This window comes from Mastomys coucha, unplaced genomic scaffold, assembly GCF_008632895.1.
Source record: "Mastomys coucha isolate ucsf_1 unplaced genomic scaffold, UCSF_Mcou_1 pScaffold7, whole genome shotgun sequence".
NCBI lineage: Eukaryota > Metazoa > Chordata > Mammalia > Rodentia > Muridae > Mastomys > Mastomys coucha.
Genome location: NW_022196913.1, coordinates 13,620,144 through 13,626,143, shown reverse-complemented (window position 1 = coordinate 13,626,143; position 6,000 = coordinate 13,620,144). Strand labels below are relative to the sequence as shown.

Sequence of the window (6,000 nt, the reverse complement as noted above, 5' to 3'; positions counted from 1 at the left end):
CTGCTAGGGATTCAGTGCTGGGAGCTGTGCCTGCTGGGGATGCAGTGTTGGGAGCTGTGCCTGCTGGGGATGCAATGTTGGGAGCTGTGCCTGCTGGGGATGCAGTGCTGGGAGCTGTGCCTGCTGGGGATGCAGTGCTGGCAGCTCCTAGGACACTGAGGGAGCTAGACTTGTAAGATGTGTCAGTATCATAGTCTCCTTCAGCTGTCTACTCTTTGAAATGTTCCCCTTTTCAGCCTGGGAGGAATGGTCTGAGAACTTCTTGGATGCAAGTCATCAGGTGGTCCCTGATGATTTTGCTAGACTCTAAGGACTTAGGACTGAACTCTGATCGTGTCTTGTGTGTCCATTAAGCTCAACTCCCTTTTCTGGAAAATGGAGTTGTTAGAGAGACAGGAAGTACTATTTTCCCAGAGACTTAAAATCAGACTCTTTATAAGAAGTGAATCTGAAGATTTTTTTTCTTTTTATATTCCATCTGGGAAAGGTCCAGAAACTGAATTTGCTGGTTTCTATTTGGAGAAAAGCACCATCTTCCATCCCCTTTGTCCTTAGTACTCAGAATGACCTAAATTAAAGGGCATTAATAAATGACCTTGTTTTGGTCTGGGGCATATATATATATATATATATATATATATATATATATATATATATATTAAAAGCTTAGATCAGAGATAATTGACAAGAGCTCTTTCTTTGAAATAAATGTAGCTCTGGGTGAATGTTCTTACTTCTTCAAGCAGAGAAAGTACTGTGGTAATTTTTTCCCCCTCCAACCTAAATTCAAGGCAGAAAGTTCTGTGTATCTACTACCTAATGTGGTTTTTACCCTACTGTGTTTCGACTGCAACCACTATTGGAGGCAGGTATTATGTAGCTAATTTCTTACATCATTGTTCTTTTTCATTAATTAACATTTCTCCACTGTTGGAGCAATTATTGTGGGGCCTCCGTGCTGTACATCTCTTTTGATGATTAATAAGGAGTCATTATATCTCTCTTCCCGAAGCAGTCAATTAACATAGAATTCTTTCCATTAATTACCGAATGTGCCTCTACCTGGAGAGCAATCTGCTCTGAGAACCGGTGACACCGATTGCTCTAAAAAGTTCTCTTTAAATTTTATTCCGAAAACACAAGCAATTTAGCTGGCGATATTAATCTGCCTCAGAAGCATCGTGGTGAATGAGAAACATCTTTTAATCTCATGCAAGAAAAGGCAGCCATCTGGCTGGCAAGGGTTTCAGGGAGCCACTCTCCCAGTCTCCCTCTGTAAATGCAGGTCATTAAAGTAATGTGTTCATCTACATAAAACTCAAATGGAATATAAAAGGTAATATTTATATACAAACAATTTAGTCCCACGATTTAAACAGTCATTGATTTTATGAAACATTTACTTTAGGCTATCAGATTTGCATAGCTTCATTTAAAAATATTGCGGTCAGTTTCTAGAAGTCACACTAGTCTTCTTAGCAAAGAAAGGGCTGTCTTCAGATACATGCACTTTATCCAAGTGTAAATACCAGGATGGGAGGAGAGAAAGGGCATGTCTAGAAGAAGCACATGTCCTCATTCTTGATGTCCTTTGGCTGTAATGTTCCTACTTCATGCTGAATTTTCACTACAATAAGACACACCCACCATGTGTCCTCTAATGATCCTACTCTTCATTGATGAGTTACAAAATGTCTAGAAAGCTCAGGAGAGGAGTCTACTGAAATCTGAACTCTTCCTGGAAAGAACAGTGTTGGTGGTTTTGAGTTGTACTTGAGGAATTTCATTCATTTTCTTGTCTTTGACAATGTATTATTTATTTATGTTGTTAATTGTTAGACAGTATCATGTTTTCCCTCTCTCTCAACTCCTCCTAGATCCTCTCTGTATCCACCCAACCTCATGTTCTTTACATCAAACATAAAGCACACACACACAAAACAGAAAACTAAAATCAAAACGAACAGAAAGATAAATGAGATAAAAGCCAAGAAGTCAAGAAAAGGTTTTACAAGACAGATCAGTGGGTAGCGGTCGGTGCCTACTGCCAACTCTGAGGACCTGAGTTTAATCTCTGGAAGCCAAATGTTAGGAAGAAAGTTGTCCTCTGACTGCCATGTGTGCAGTATGGCATGTGATAGCTCCCAATTAAATAAAAAGTGTAGTAAATATTTTTTTAAAGGTGAGAATGCCAAGAGTGGTTGCATATTCCTGTAGACATAGTACTTGAGAAACGGAGGCAGGAGAATTGTGAGTTGGAAGCCAGCCGAGGTAAGACTCTGCTTGATACAAAGAATTAGCTCCTACCAACAAACAAACCAATAATTAAACCAAATTTAACAGAATTGCTACTGTGTAGCAACCCTTTTCAAAATTAGAGCTGGTGAAAAAGTATGCCAAGGAAAGTTTTGTTTGAAAGGAGGCTCAGAAAGTCTGCCAAGAGGTAACTGTACAAAGCAAAGGGCTCTGGGTTCTAGATGGCACGAGTGGAGCTTACATTCTGCAGACTGTTGATAAACCTTCCTACCCATTAAAAGCAGAATAATACATAAATCTCCATTGATAACAGTGCATCATCTTCAAATAAGCTAAACTTCAGACAATAAAATGCTAGTTCCCTAGATGGGATATAGTAGTTCTCGAGACCATCAAAGTATTGGCTTTGAACAAAACTTGTGGAACACATTTGAGTGGTTCTGATTCCACCGGATTGTTGAAAGACAAATAACTTCTATATTTGGTTCCTCTTAATAACCTTTACAATAAAAAGAAAAATCAACCTCCTCTTTGCCTGACTATAGGAGTCTAAACGAATTCAGCTACCACAATCAATAAAACCAAATGTCTTTCTGAATATGAACTGGAGAATCCTCAGCATTCAGGACTGAATGGAAAAATACCTCTCCTTTTGTTCAAATAGCTGATATGCCTGTAATGTTGACACAGACAGAAATCCCATGCCTAGTTTTCAATATAGATAATCCCTAAATAAATATATTTTTTGTCTGTTTGTCAATCACAGAAATACCACAGGTAAGTGGAGGAGAGATTTTAGAAAAGGGTGCCTTACTTTAGGCAAGGGATATCATCTCCTTGCTGAATTTGAACTGTGACCTCATAGTTTGGGAGAAAATGCTGAGCCTTGTGTAGGCCCTTCCCACAGGTTTAGAAGTATAGACAGAGAATATCCACTGGGGATATGTATTTTGGATATTTTCTTTTTCTGCCTGTTATTTATACCATCTTGATGTGGTCCTGGAAAAAAAGATATAACTCTTTAGAACTGTAAATGTGCACCATGAGCTAGTTCCGTAAATACCCACTTCTACTTTCTCCTGTGAGCCTGTGTTCTGAACAAAAACACCACACCAATTACAAAAGTTTCTCGTGTTCTGTCTGAAGTCAGTGAGGGTCGTCACACTGAGGGAAGCAAGAAGTCACAATCTGTAGGTGATTCTCAGGGGCTGTGATGGAACCATGGTCTTCAACTTGGCCTGTATAGTGGATCAACCCAAAGCTTCAAGAACATTCTGGTTCATGTCCTAGTTTGCTTTCTACTGTTGTGATGGAAAAAACATGACCAAAAGCAACTTGGTGAGGAGAGTATTTATTTCATCTTACAACCCTAAGTTATACTATATCTCTCAGGGAAGCCTGGGTATAGGGATTCCAGTCAGGAACCCAGAGACAGGAACTGAAGCAGAGGGTGTGGAGGAATGCAGCTTACTAGCTTGCTCCTCATGGCTGACTCAGTAACCTTTCTTACAGAACCCAGGACCACCTGTCCAGGAATGGTACTACTACCCACAGTAGGATAGGTACTCTCCTATCAATCATTATTCAAGAAACCCCCCCCCCCCATACATGCCTCTAGGCCAGTCTGACTTAGATACTTCCTTAATTGAGGTTTCTTTTCTCCAGGTGACTATCTTGTTAAGTAGTGTTGTGGGGAATATTAAAAAGAGCAGCAAGTTCCTGTGCTACATCCAACAACTCTATGCCCTGGCAGCTATCTTGTTGCCTCTGTCTCTAGGCTAGCCCCAGCAGCAACTGATCACACTCTTCTCAGCTCCAGGTCACTTGTCTCAGTGCCGCCTGTACCTTCTCAGCCATAAACCCCCTGTGGTTGGTGGTCCCACATTCCAGTAACTCAGTAAAATCAAAACTCTAGAAGCTTATAATTAGTCAGATTTATATACCAATAAATTCTCAATTCACAAGTTGCTCACACAATAAATTCAGGGCCAATTGATAATTATACATGCTGCCCACCTAGATTAGACAAGCTATCCCAATTATTCTATTCCTACATGAGAGTATATCTACCTGTGGGTAAATCAGGACCTCTGGGGAGAAGTCTAGCAGTTGTAAACACAGGTTTAATAGGTCTTCCAGGTGATTTCATTGCTGCTAAAATTCAAAGCTTGCCTGTCTCCATTGGAACATGGCCACACTAATACTGTCTGGTTTCAATCCACTGAGACACCACAGAAAATCAATTTTACATCCATCTGGGGGTTAATACTTGTTTCCTCCACATATTTCCTATGTGTCACACTACCTTCCCTCCACTTTTATGAGGACAGGTAATAATACAAACTACCATCACTTGGCCGATCCATTCCTGGCTGATTAACCATGTTCCACTTTTTCAGGAAAAGAAGAGTGATAACCCTTTGACTCAGTAACAGGACTTGTAAGAGCTCATCCTATGGCTATGCTTTAATAAAGTACCAGGGTATATGTATCAGGATAGTCTTTTCAGATTTGTCATAAATATAAAGCAAACTAAAGAAGACAAAAGAAGACTGGAAGTGTGCTATCATTTAGTATAGACCTGACTTAATGAATCCCTGTATATTCACAGAAAGAAAAGATAGCATAATTACACTGCTTGCCTTATTGCCCATGTTATATACTACTATGTCCCCAGCAAGGGCTGCTCTCAAGTACCTCCCCTACTCTCTGAGTTTGTTTCTGGACTTCCTCCCATATGAATGCATTGCATCTAACTGCCTGCACAATACCTCTTCCCAGACATTCATTAGGATACCTAGGACTGTTTCAGATCATGCTGGCTCACTCTCTTGTTTTCTTTCTATACCCATGATATTCTTACTCACTGATCTAGATAGCCATGTTTCTTTTGTAGAACTGGATTCTTAGTCCTCTACTGTTTGCACACCTCTGAGCAGAGTCTGGAAGGCAGGCAGCCACCTGCGTGTGTCTCTGGGGGTGGCTGCCTGCCTTCCTGACTCTGCTCATCATTCTGGCCATCCCAGTGGGTGTTTGCAGTAGTAAAAGGGCTGGAAGATGCCGCATGCTCTTTGATTTGTTGCAATTGCTTCTATATTTGATAAGTATCATCCGCTTGATCACTCTGTTTTTATCATGAAAGTTTGTACAAGACTTTCTTAAAAGCTGTTAGAAAAATCACTGGAGCTCCAACTGAAATAATGGTAGAAAGTTTTTTGAGGTGAGCAGAGTTGTGAGTGATGTTAGTCTCAGCCTTTTGGGAGAGTGATGCAGGACTACCATGAGCTCAAGGCCAGCCACCTGGGCTACCTAGGAATTTCCAGAGCCACCCTAGGATACATGGGCAAACCCTGTCTCAAAAAGGAGGTGGGAGAGGCTAGGAGTGTGACTCAGTGATAGAAGACTTGTTTTGTATGCATGGAGCCCTAGATTGAATCTCTAGGACTATGCCTTCCCCAAAAAATGAGATTAGAAAATGGTACATCATCCTCTTTGGAATTCTATGGATTGTAATGTGCTACAGAGGAGGAGTCTGCCAACAAATTAAGAAGAAGTCAGAATGTTCCCCTAGGGTCCTAGGTCCAGAGAAGGAGCAGCTTCGAGAGAAAGTGGAAAAGCAGGTCTTTGCTTGGAGGGTGAGCATCCCATTCACAGTCAGAATCTAAGTTGGACAGTCATCTGGGTGTATGCTTCTCCAGAAAGCAGCTGCTATCATCATCATCATCATCATCACCATCATCATCA

The 6,000-nt window shown here is 40.8% G+C and overlaps 1 protein-coding gene across 2 annotated transcripts in view; it reads right to left on the bottom strand.

Moving 5' to 3' along the window:
- Adarb2 (adenosine deaminase RNA specific B2 (inactive)) overlaps positions 1 to 6,000 on the bottom strand; it is a 532,727-nt gene that overhangs the window by 27,230 nt on the left and 499,497 nt on the right. The window lies entirely within an intron of this gene.